Here is a 12,559-nt window from a genome sequence, read left to right on the forward strand (position 1 = left end):
CCCGATCGAGAGCGTTACTCACAATTAAACGCGGAACAGCCAAACGAATTACGTAGCCACAGCGAGCTGATAAATCAAAACTGGCTTTACCCCGCAAAACCGGTGTCATTTTGAGACTTTGTTTGCTATGGGAAGGTCAAGTATTGCGAGGTTGCACGGTCTGTGAATTTTATCAGCGTGAAGATTGTCGGCGCGTTTTAGGTTATGTAAATGAGGATACGGTGGAATATTATCCTCCTATATTTTAAATCATTGCAGTTAGTACTCTCTCTCTCGCTCTCTGAATAAGCGGAAATTTTATGGAATTTTCTTCTGGATCGAGGGAATTACGCAACGCAGTTTCTTTTCCACTGTGTATGTAAATTGTGCATGCAATCGGATCACCCGGAGCTTCTATTTTACGTAATACTGCTGGATTAGTAGTATACGGTTTAAGAGGATTGATCGTGTAACGGTATTGTGTAAGAATTCTCTCACACGTGCCTTATTTAACTGAATCTATATTCCACAAGCTTCGACAGAATATGACAGTTTTAGAATTTTCGTGGAAGGAGGAGTTCCAATGTTTTTATTCCAAATAGGAGGATTGCAGAGAAATTATTCCAATTATGGAAATCCAAATTGCAACGGAATTTCAAATTGAAACATTGCGAGGAAGGTGCTAATGGCAATTTGGTTTCCAATTCTGAGAGAATCCCAGAATTTCCTAATTCAGAATTCTGACTCAGAAAATTAACAAACTTTTCAGAAGGCCACTAAACGCAACTATGGGAGTTCGAAAAATACCGTACAATTCAAATGAAAAATTAAATAACGCTCATCGAGGATTCGAACCTAGGACAACAGACGCGACATTCCGCGACTTTACGCGCTCGGCTATTTACATTTTATTTTCCTCTCGTCTTTATCCGTATAAAGATAGCTTTTATACACACCATTCGATTAGCTGCTGGCGAATTATTCATGTCGAAGATGATCCTTCCGCTCAGAAATTCAAAGAAAATAGACTCTTTGTGAAATCTCTTACACAGCGGATCGAATAGAAAACCTCCGGGATTCATTTTACTCTTGTTTCTCTTCAATTTTTCCAGCAATGCACCGCCACAGAAATAAAACGAAAAAAAAAAAGAAGTTGAAACTTCTCTCTGATTACTTTGACCGATACACCGTGAGATACCATTTGTTTGTCCGGAGTCATGCACTCAAAGTATCGGCGTGTTGTGTGTCGGTATTCGCAATAAATTCGAGTGGGCATTCGCACGATAGCATCGAGAACACACTCGAAAATACTGCTTTATATTACGCGGATCGGAGGACTGATCGATGAGCGCGCGTTCGAGATACCGATGTCGTCCGTGTTGGGTAAAAGTTTCTCTGCTCGAAAATTTCGAGTTGCCCCAGCGAGGCTCGTATCGACGATAAAATTCTCGTCCTATCGACGGTGCAGGCACGTTTCGCGACTATAAAATTCTTCGTCGCCCGACTTATCGATGATCTCGTTGTCCGGGCCGGTGCTTCGCACGTACCGCTCACATCGTCCCCGTGACCGAGGGAAATTGCACATCAACCCGCTCTAAATCACGATTAGAACAAGACGTACCCGACTCTCGGAATTTTTCAGTGCTTCGAGACGAGATGAAAATACCATCTTCTGATTTATTTCAATGGTGTTGTTGTTAAAAGTAAGATAAGCAGCGTATGAGCACAGTTTGTATAGCTCGAACAAAAGAGTCAGCTTAGCTTGCACTTTTCAAAGACTTAAAATTAGTTACACTCTAAATGAACTGTTCGAATTTTCGAGTGCTTCCAGTCGAGATGAGAACATATTTTTCGATTTATTCCAACGGTGTGATTGTTAGAAGTAAGATATTAGCGTCTCATTTGTAGCACAGGAACATAGTTACGTAGCCTGTGTAAAAGAATAATAGACTTAGAAATCGCGGTAATACTTTACAAGTTAAATGCGTCGTTTCTTAAGTTTGTAACTCTTCTGTAACACATTTTTAATTAGAAGACACTTGTTAGTAACCTTATAACGCGAGATTCCTGTAACACGCGATAAATCAAGCTAAAACTCGAAGCTGAGAAACTGGGTCTGAAAAAGTTGAAAACCCGTCTCACGAAGCAAATCCAGTTAAAGAAGTTCCCGTTTAAAGAATTTCTCTCCGGAGAGAGAAAGAGACGACCACGTTTGCACTCTCCCTTATTAACAATCCTCAAAGACAGAGCGCGATCCTCCATGAGTCGCGCGCGAGAATCAATTAAACCTTAATTCTACCGAAGAGTTCCCCTAACTTTGCTCTCCCCCGTTCGTTACACACCCAGAGGCGCGCGGCTTGCACCTCGTGAAAAATGACGAAGAACCGTTAAAGCTCTCGAAAGCTGGAACAGTGTCAGCTTACGTAGAGTTCGTAGATCAATTAGAGTTCGCTCGATTCCTGGTTATTTACCGTAGAGGGGCAAAAGGACGAAGAGACGGAGGGAGATTTCTGGACAGATTAAAGGCCGATCGTGGCCGCCATACTATTACTACTGGTTAGCCTGGTGGCAAGGTAGGCTCGAGGGGCCGCCAACGCTGCGTGACTGTTACCTGCTGCCGCTTTTAATCCCATTAAAATCCCATCATTCTATACCTCGATGCCCCGGCTACGCCTCCGCGGCCTCTACACTACGGGAGATTATCCGCTCCAGCGTCGTTCCCTGTTTTATTTTTTCGCCCCTGCCGCCTTTTTTGCCCACCGCTTTTACGGCCTCCGTCGCCTGCATTGCGGTAACGAAGAATGTAATTCCTGTCCCCGCTAATGACACTCGTTTCACCCGCGAAAACAAACGAGCTTCCTACCCCCTCCGTAGATCTCATCCCTTAGCCGCAGCTTGAGGAAAGATCGATATCCTTCCGTTTCGAAGAAATTGAATTTTCTTCTTCTGCAACGTCACCTTTGACAATGGATAATTTGTTTCTCGCCTCGAACGGGTCGGTGGATTCTTCTTTTTCTGGGGATGTTATTTTTAGTGTTGCAGGTTAGGTTAACTTCTAAGCTGAGAAGATGTTTTCTTCAATATTGGCGAGTATATACAGAGTGTCAACAAAACAGTCATACATTCGGTCATAATTAACACTTTCGTTGCGGTAGATTTTAGTGAAATGAACTGATTTAGTAAGATGTTTTTAAAATTTGTTATTTTAAAAATTAAGCTGGGAGAAAGTAAAGGGTAAAAATTAAGGATTAAATTTTCAACACAAATATTCAAAGCGCCTATAGGGCACGGGTTAGTTTTTTTTCCCTGTATTCTAAAGAAGGGTTGAATAATTTTGGGACATGAGAGTTCAAAGTTCACGACATGCCTCGCACGAATTATCATATGCAAATAATAAAGCGAACAGTGACAATATTAATGAGACGCTTTAATTGGTTATTCTTGGTAATATTTGTTGCTAGAGATTGCAGACCGTTATTAGGTCAGTTTTATTTGACGATAAGTCGACGAAATAGTGGATTAAGTAGCAATTTCCCGGCATACCCACACCGTTTATTGCTCACAGTACATTTCAGTGTTCATTTCGGAAATTCTCCGCGTGGTAGCATTCGAACTCACCGCAACGAGAGCCGAGCGTTTGTATGCAAATGCATAGAAACTGTCCACATTCGAGATGGAAAACCACTTTGTCGTTGGCGCGGCCCTTACAAAGCTCCTAACGCGATTCTTATTCAATGACCGCCTCGACAAAGGCTGGCGAACCAGGAATGCGCGGGTTTATTAATCCCGCATCGATCGCGAGAATTATTGCAACAAATCTGTACACCATCCACGGTTACACTATTTACATATAATTGTTAGAAACGTGTTTAGAAAAATTGAAAATAAATGTTGTATTCCGCGGCTCGCGATTCCTTGCGTTGGTTTATTATATTCAATAGGTACGCGGTAGGAGAGCCTGACGGAAACTGGGGCGAAATAAGGGAGCTATTCTGCGCGTAGTACTATTCGACTTTATTAGACAGTTCGGTGACGTTCGGTGCGTGAAGACCACTAGACAAAAATCTGCTGTTTCGACGGAAAAGGTTTCTAGATATAGGTTCGGTAAGTACGAGAGTAGGGGTTGGTCTCAGAGGTCAATGTAGGGAGAGGCGGTGTAAAGTAAGGGATGATGTGGAGGTCTAGGTTTCGGGGTGACTAACGTTAGAATGATGCGGACGTGTTTACAGTTAAGGAAAGGAGGCAGGACGACTAAAAACTAATGAAAGATAGGAGAGAGGTATACGACATAAATCTTGCGTCAGGAAAATTAATAATGTAAAATTGGACAATAGTTCTTGACGTTGAATTTTTATTCGAGGCTTCCTGGTTAGAGCCGTGTCCAAGAAATGTTGAATTCTGACGCTTCGCCAATATTACAGTTAGCTTCATTAGGGTATGGAGGCATATTGACGATGTCATGTGTCGTTTGGATTTGATTTTATAAGTATGCAGTGTTCACGTTCCGGATCTTTGGTTATCAATCCGGTGTCTCTTCATTGGTCAGCGTTGAACAATGTTCGTGTTCCAGTTCCCGTACCTTTGCTGATTTTATTCTGGGTTTCCCTTATTTCTAAGGCTTTCCTATACTTTCTTGGAAAGTACCTCGTGGTCATTGCAAAAACTTTGGTTTCTCCCGATTTTATACTATACCTCGTAGCTTTATGATGCTCCGCTATTGTTAATTATACGTATACGAGATTTAAATATCATATGGTAAAAAATCTATAGATAAAGTAAAAAACATTAGATCTACCCTATCGGTCAGTAATGTGTGAAAAGAAACAAAACAAAATGAATAATAGTAACAAATTTTCGAATGAAATTTCAGCAATAATTCATAATCAATTGATAATACGTAAACATGTAACAAAATTGGCGGGAATTTTCAAATCTCCGGCCTATCAAGCTTCACTTCCAGTTTGCCCGACAAAACCACGATCGAACGCTCTGTAGCATTGAACAATCTCGAAGGCGTCCTCCTTTCGAACATGTTCATCCAAAAAACTGACTTACAGACCTTCCTTGCATTCATCGAGGAAAAGCGAGACCTCCTCTTAATCGCGATCCTCTGCTCGGAAGCCACTGGTTTCTAGGTGGCAAGGGGCTCGTTAAAGAATGGATCGATGGACTGATTAATCTCGAGTTCCACAGCCACTTGATACGAGAAATAATTGCCACTATGCTAACAATTCAACTGGTGTTCCTCGTCGGTACGCGATCCAATTGTTATTCAACGAACACGCCCTACAAAAAAAAAAAAATGAAAAAGAAAAAAAAGGGAAAAGAGAGTACCTCCACTTGAGGTCTGTTGTCATTAGCCACCCTGAGAAAAGGGGGTCGGATTGGGGTACTGGGTCAAAAGGTGCATGTAAACTATCCGGATAAATAATCGAGGGTGCTCGATCAATTTTTTTTTTGATTTCGTTACCTTTCGAAGAATTCGAAAGCTCGATTCGGTGGTTTTATATCGGGGCGACGCTCACAGGCTGGGGAACAGCGGAACGAGGCTGATTTACGAGTGGAACGGGACACGCTTTGAGGTTACAGCTTTATTTTATCTATTCGACAGCTTAATTCAATGTTCCATTTTGCTTTGCCCTCGAATAGAGAGAATTCGTCGAACCGGTGTCATTGTTTGTTGAATATTTTACTCTTTCGGTTCGGTAACAACGAGACACTCGCTGTCGATCAGCACGATTAATTCAACGCTGATTCAATATTATTCATATTGTACTATGATCATCGTTCCACGACATTCTGCCGCTATTTTCTGAGCCGAGAAGAGACCGTAAGCAGTGTCACTGTTGGTAGTCAAAGGGTTAAATCAGTGGAACCGCTGTCACAATCGTGAATTACTTCATGAAAGAAGAGGAATTCGCGTGTTTGTAATTTCGTCGAGGGACCGTACTTTTTTTTTCGTCGATTTCTTTCAACGTAGAAAATTCCGCGAGGGTCGAATTGGAGCATCGATAAAAGTGGCGCAGCATGGGGCGGGAGAGGGTGGAATTTAATGCAATTCCGCCTGTTAACCGGCTTCATTTTACGCGAGTCTTTTGTCCCGGACCAGCGCCACTCTCTCTCTCTCTCTCTCTCTCCGCCTTAAATTCACCGGGTGGAATCCGTCGGTCGCGTTCTTCTACTCCCGACCGAAGATTTCTTTGAATATCTCTTCTCGATCGGGGGCCGGTTTTTTACTTTATTTTTATCACACATCACGATTCTTCTGCTTTCTCTCTCTCTCTCTCTCTCTCTCTCTCTCTCTCTCTCTCTTTCCCGCCACGTGGTTAATCACACCGATCAAAATCTCCGTCGCGTCACCCACCGACAAACGTAATCGATTGCTCGATGACGAGTTTTTCCACGCGGCATCGATCATAATTTTTTCACGCGTGACAGCCCGCGACCGAAATACCTTCCGATATGGCGTGTTTTGCGGAACAGTTTTTCGTGTCCCTCTCTCTGTCACGAATATATAAAAATATTATTGGAAATGGGTTATGAAAATGAAATAGTCTTTTTATCTTGTGATGTATATACTATTTATTGACGGACTCAGAGGAAACGTTTTTACGCTTTTGAATGTTCTAAAGGGCTGTATCTGGGCACCCAAAAAGAAAATTGGGGTCCCCTTATACCTACGAACTGTTTACTTTATGGTATCGCATTGTGCAGTGCACGGACTCGAAGACGGACACCAGACACATCTGGTGGAAGTCCTAGTGCCTTTGTTTAAAATAACGCGGAAACATTTTTGTCCTCACTTGATTATTTCCATAGGGTGTTGTTAGAAATAATCCAACATAGAGTGTATCACGTTGCATATATATATGTGTGTATAGTACATATAGTGGAAAGAAAAATTTGTATTTCTCGCGGTGTCGCATTCGAGGCTTTTCCAAACGAGATCCGCTGATAGAAAGAATTGTGCAAATATTGCATGTTGTAACAAACAGTTATATTCCCGCGCCGTATCCGGTGTAGTATAAAACCAATAGCGGCGGGCCAAACAATTTTTGCACCCTCGCCGCGACGAGAAAAAGAACGAGTCGATGAAGTAAGCTCGCGCGTAGTTGTCCGTGTCGAAAATATAATTCTCGTCCGTTCGTTCGTTTCGTCCTGTTGTATCTTTTACAACACCGGTCCGGAATATCTTCGTTGTCGGGGAATTTGTTTTTCATTGCTCCTCGGACAAGTGGTTGTTGTATTTATGTATGCATGTGGAAGGGAGGATATTACGGGAATTCGATTGGAATAAGAAACGTTTCGTACAGTGGATACCACGTGAGCAGGAAGCCTGTCTGTATTGTGCATTATTTACCCAGGGAGGGACATTTCTCATAGTGGTGCGGGGTGTGATATCGATATTACTGAAAACGAAAACCCTCTTTCGCCCTCTTACCACCATCCGCTGCTCAATATTTCATCGACCAATTCTGCTCGCGAGAAACCGATCCGTTCCCGACTGTTCTTACCGTCGTCGTTTCAACACAGTAGACCGTGTGCTAAATTCCATTTGGCGTACTATGTCATTTCGAACGATAAAATTGGACATCTTGTAGACTTATTTGCCGCTCGGTTACCTTCTTCTGGCATAAATAACGAAGAAATTGCATTTTCTTTATATTAACCCTTTCGCCAACGCAGATTTTAACGCGTAACGTGGGTCCCTGTCGGGAAATTTTTAACCACGGCTGAAAAATTTCTTGTTTTGGTCGTGTCGTTTTAAAATTCGGTTTACTAAATTAAGGTGAAATTGCGTGAAGGATAAAATTAAGTATTAAATTAAGGTGGACGTGCGTCAAAAGGCTCCAACAGTATAGTGCAAGTAAATTTTCAAAACGCCTACAGGCGCCGATAGTAATGAAAGGGTTAAAGACGAGTTTTACGAAGATAGAAGATTTGAAAAGAAAGAAGTTTGTTAATGTAGTCTTCTTATAGCTGTTGATAAGCGTGTATAGTTACTGTGGAGGTAGCTTTCACGCTCCACCACCAAGAGGAAGGGCTAATATTAACCTTTCTCACTAGTCCTCGCTAAGGCTCCAATTACTATATACAGGGTGTCTCAATTTTTTCTGATCAAACTTTCAAACTTTGTCAGTATACTCTATGGGCATAAGAGAGAAAAAAGTGTTATATAAACGTAGGTCGTTTGAAGTTTTATTAAAAAGTTATAACAATAATACGAAATGGTAAGGGAATGGTAACGAATGTGCAGTTATGGTACAAAACAGGAATAGATCGGCAATATGTACATTTAGTCTGTTTATGCAAGCTGTATTTACCACCTGAGGTCGTGAAACGTGCCGAATGGTAACTTCTCGTGTATCATAATAACTGCAAGTTCGTTACCATTCCCTTCATATTTCGTATTTTCCTTGTAACTCTTAACGAAGCTGCAAACGACCTATGTTTATGTAACATTTTTTTCTTGCTTATTCTCATAGAACATAGTGGCAAAGTTTGATCGGAAAAAATTGGGACACCCTGTATATTCAATTTCTAACCTATTTACATAGTAAGTCTAACTGTCCCTAGCGTATAGGACGAAACGTACCTTTCTTTCCCTTTCCTTTCCCGTTTGTCCTTTCTCTATTCATTTCTGCCTTCCATAACTAACCGCCGTACTACCGCCAAATTGTGGACCCGGCTTCGAAACCCACTCATATGATTTTCGATTTTTCCACGAATTTTATTAGGATAAACGCTTGCGTAAGGCTCTTTCTCTGTAACTCCAGAATATACGAAAATTGATTTCTGGAATTGTTCCAATACTCTTAAGGGTAATTTAACGCACCCAATACTTTCCATTATACTCTCCAACTTCGATTAATCCAGATTTGAAATAACTAAGAAATATATCTGGTGCAATTTACCAATTTGAGTATTGAAGTCTTTTGAATACCCGAAAAAATTACACCAATGCCCTGCAGGGAAAAATATTCACAGGTCACGCCGAAGGATACAACTGTCAACTTTCAGAAAACATTGGAGATATTTCCTATGTTGTAAAAATAAAAATTGCTTCCAGCTGTTAAGTACTGCAAACGCTTAATTAGCCCGCAAATGTTGTCTAAATTTCCCATAATGTAATTGGATTATTCTTGACACAAAGAAATACCATAGAAATACACAGGAAGAAGACACGTAGAATCGGATTCCAGTCGTTAATTACGAGGTATAGAGAGCGCCGGTAGCCACCGGTTTAACGAGATTCTCGCGTGTTCCCACGCAAAGTCCATCACCACGAGCCTTGGCTGTTTACAAATTCCATCGAGACGACGTGATTGCATCCGCGTTGATGGAGTGGACTCGAACAGTTGTTAGGCTACGTTGTAACCGGCTCTGTTGTGTCACCAGCCCGATAAAACAAAGGCAACCGACCGATCTGGCCAGTGGTCATCGTGTGTAATCAGCCACTGGCGTCGAGCATGCACGTGGTAAATGTCGATCGTGGGAGAGGAACGGTGTGCGCTAACTCTCGTTTGAGAATTCCACGATTCCTCCAAGTTTCGTCCAGTTTAACAACGTACTTTTCCACAATTTACCCCTTCTCCTTCGCATTCCTGTGGACAACTTCTACCAGGATCCTCACTGTGACGAAAATCTGTGTAGAAGTGTACGGGCAGAGAGAACTTTTTCAAGTCCTCCAGGAAAAGAAGGTTTTAGTGTAGAGATTCCAACTTCAAGTCCGCAGCGTCACTGACCAGCTTCTTTAACCACCGCAAACTTCTATTTTCCTACGGTTTCTCTATTGTTCTTCCAGGATCTACTGCAGAAGAACCTAATTAAGACTAGTAACCTCTAAACCAAAACCAGATTTTAAGACAAGCCTGAAAGATTTTGGTTTTATGACGAGAATGCTTAGTTCTGGTACTTTTGCGCGCTTTGTCTTTTAAGCTCCTTTGTTAATTGAATCTCCTCTTAAACTAATGTCTAGGTCCAGAAAGTGTTTTCTACGTTTCTGCTGGTCATGCGTCTGTCTGGTGCCCACTGGTGAACACTCAATAGTAATTCATGTAGCATAGAGCCACAAGGGACACATAGGCAGTTGAATCCCGTTAGAACCGATCACTCTTTGGGCCTGACTCTGCCTACTGAGAAACTCCAGGTTGGGGGTATTTTCGAAGCCGATGGGGTAGGAACTCTCTGATTGGAGAAGTTCGTCAACACCCACACTACAGAATATCGTATAAATTAAGGTTTCTTGAGAGACAGTTGGAAAAATCCCAAAAAACCAATCAGAATGCTTCAGTGACATCGCTACACCCTTCTATACGTCGTTCAAAATGAGAGTAACCTTGCTCTCGGACCGATTCTCGTCTGTTCTGCGCATAGACAGAGAGCGTAGCAGAGGGTAAGACGGAAAGAGTAACCTCGCTCTCGGACCGATTCTCGTCTGTTCTGCGCATAGACAGAGAGCGTAGCAAAGGGTAAGACGGAGAAAAACATAGGTGGTTAAGTGGGGGTGTGGACGTTCTAGTGGTTCTAGCCCTGCCTTAGGCACGTCCCATGCGCGAAGCGAGGTTACTCTCATTTTGAACAGAGTATATTGTGCCCTCAATGCGTGTTACCTTGGAGAGGGGCTGGTGATGTCCTGAACTAGGAAGTGGCGATGTCTGGCGACCAGGTTCTACTTCGTAGGCCTCTTGACCGTTACGACTGTTCTACGTGTATGTCTACCCTTTGGAAAGCCCTTTATTATGGCAAGGCACTTGGCTATTGAGGACGAGAGAAGTGACTTTCAAAGTTTACGCTTGCAAACCAAACTTTCTCTCGCTAGGATCATTTTTCTACTCGATACGCATGCTAACAATAACAAAAATCCTAATCTCGAAAACAGCCTCTTCCTCACGTCCGCGCCATAAATCGCTCAACAGGTTTGACGTAAGGCTGTCAGTTGGTATTTGACAGTTGCGGAATAAACACATGGGAGATTTATTAGGGAGCGCTACACCATTTAAGAACGTACGTTTATCGTAAAATATCCAGTACTCTAGATCCAGAATATCCAGTAGTCTAGATTGCTACACCTGACAGTTCAGGATTACTTTCTTTAGAACTTCTTAATGATCAATATCCACCCTAATAAACCAACAACAATTTGACCACTTAAAGAGAATATTCGCCAAGAAATTAACAACATTCCTGCGGACGTCTTCAAAAATATCATGCCAAATGCACTCCAAAGTGCTCGAACTTGTGTCACGAATAGAACCGGTCATCTGGACGATATCGTTTCCCACGTTTAACACCCAAGTTTCAATAATTAATATGCATAAAAAGATCGACATTCTTTCATTCCTTCCAGAAGTTTAATACTTAAAAATAAAATATGGGACTAATTTTTAGGTCACCCTATGCATACTTCTCTCCAAAGAACCAGCGAGAGCGCCACGTTTATTGGACTAATTACTTGCTCAAATCCACGACGCAACAGCTGACGTTACTTCAATTGCATTGTTTTCACTCAACGTTAATGATAATGATTCTCCAACACCAAAAGGACCAAACTGCGTCACATACTCGATGTCAAACCGTTTAACCAATCTCCCAAAGCTCTCCTTTCACCGGTGTTCAACTGTAGAAAGAAGTTCGAGACGTCAAAGTCGTAATTCAGCGTGAACAGACGAAGAAAGGAGAACGCGGGCCGGACAATTCGCTGTAACGAGCAACGGCCGGAAAATATGATTAAACGCGATGAAAGACAGAAAGGAAGCGGCGTCCTCCGCCTGAGAAATTCGCTTCTGCGACTACGACGAGCACGAGAATGAGTTGACCCCGTGGGATGATGGTTGGGAGGGAGCGGATGTGGCGCAGATAACTGGAAACACAGCAGGTATATCGTCTCGGCTACGGCTGGCCCGTAATTGGGTCAGCCGCGATGTTACTTAAGCGAGCATGTACCGCCATTCGGTTACGATTGTCGTTGCCGTGTAGTCCCTGCGGATTGAACAGCGATTCCGAAGCGCGTTACCATACGAGACCCTCGAATACGAACCGTATTATAAGGTGGACACCCTGTTCAACGAAAGTGTACAAGACTCGCTCCATTCCCGGACAATCTGTGCAAATGCTCGCCCTCGTTATTGCCCGCCCTTAATCTTTGCCTTTCGCGTGTTTCGTTCGCAGAAATTTTCGAATCACCGTGTATTACGGAGGAGCGCAGGAGTTCTTCGAGGGAAAATGACAGTTTCGGGCTAAAGGGGTTACACCACCCTGAGGCGTCTAAAAATGGCTAAAGTTTGGGAATCCTTTTCTTGGGTAACTACTAAATGAAAAGTTTTTATTTTTTCAGAAGATATAAATGCAACTTTTCGTTTCCTTCTGGAATTTTTGCAAAGTAAAAATATTAGCAATTGGAAGAGTTAGATGGTAATTACGAAACTTCTTCTGCTGGGACATCACAAATAAAGGATTGGAATATCTGAAGTAAACAATTCTTCTTGGTTTATAACTAAACATATAATTGTAATTAGAATAGAAATGATGGCAGTTTGAAGAGGGAAAAAAATCAATTTTAAATATTTCTAAAATAATA

The sequence above is a fragment of the Habropoda laboriosa genome, unplaced genomic scaffold, assembly GCF_001263275.1.
Source record: "Habropoda laboriosa isolate 0110345459 unplaced genomic scaffold, ASM126327v1 scaffold52, whole genome shotgun sequence".
NCBI classification, from domain to species: Eukaryota; Metazoa; Arthropoda; class Insecta; order Hymenoptera; family Apidae; genus Habropoda; species Habropoda laboriosa.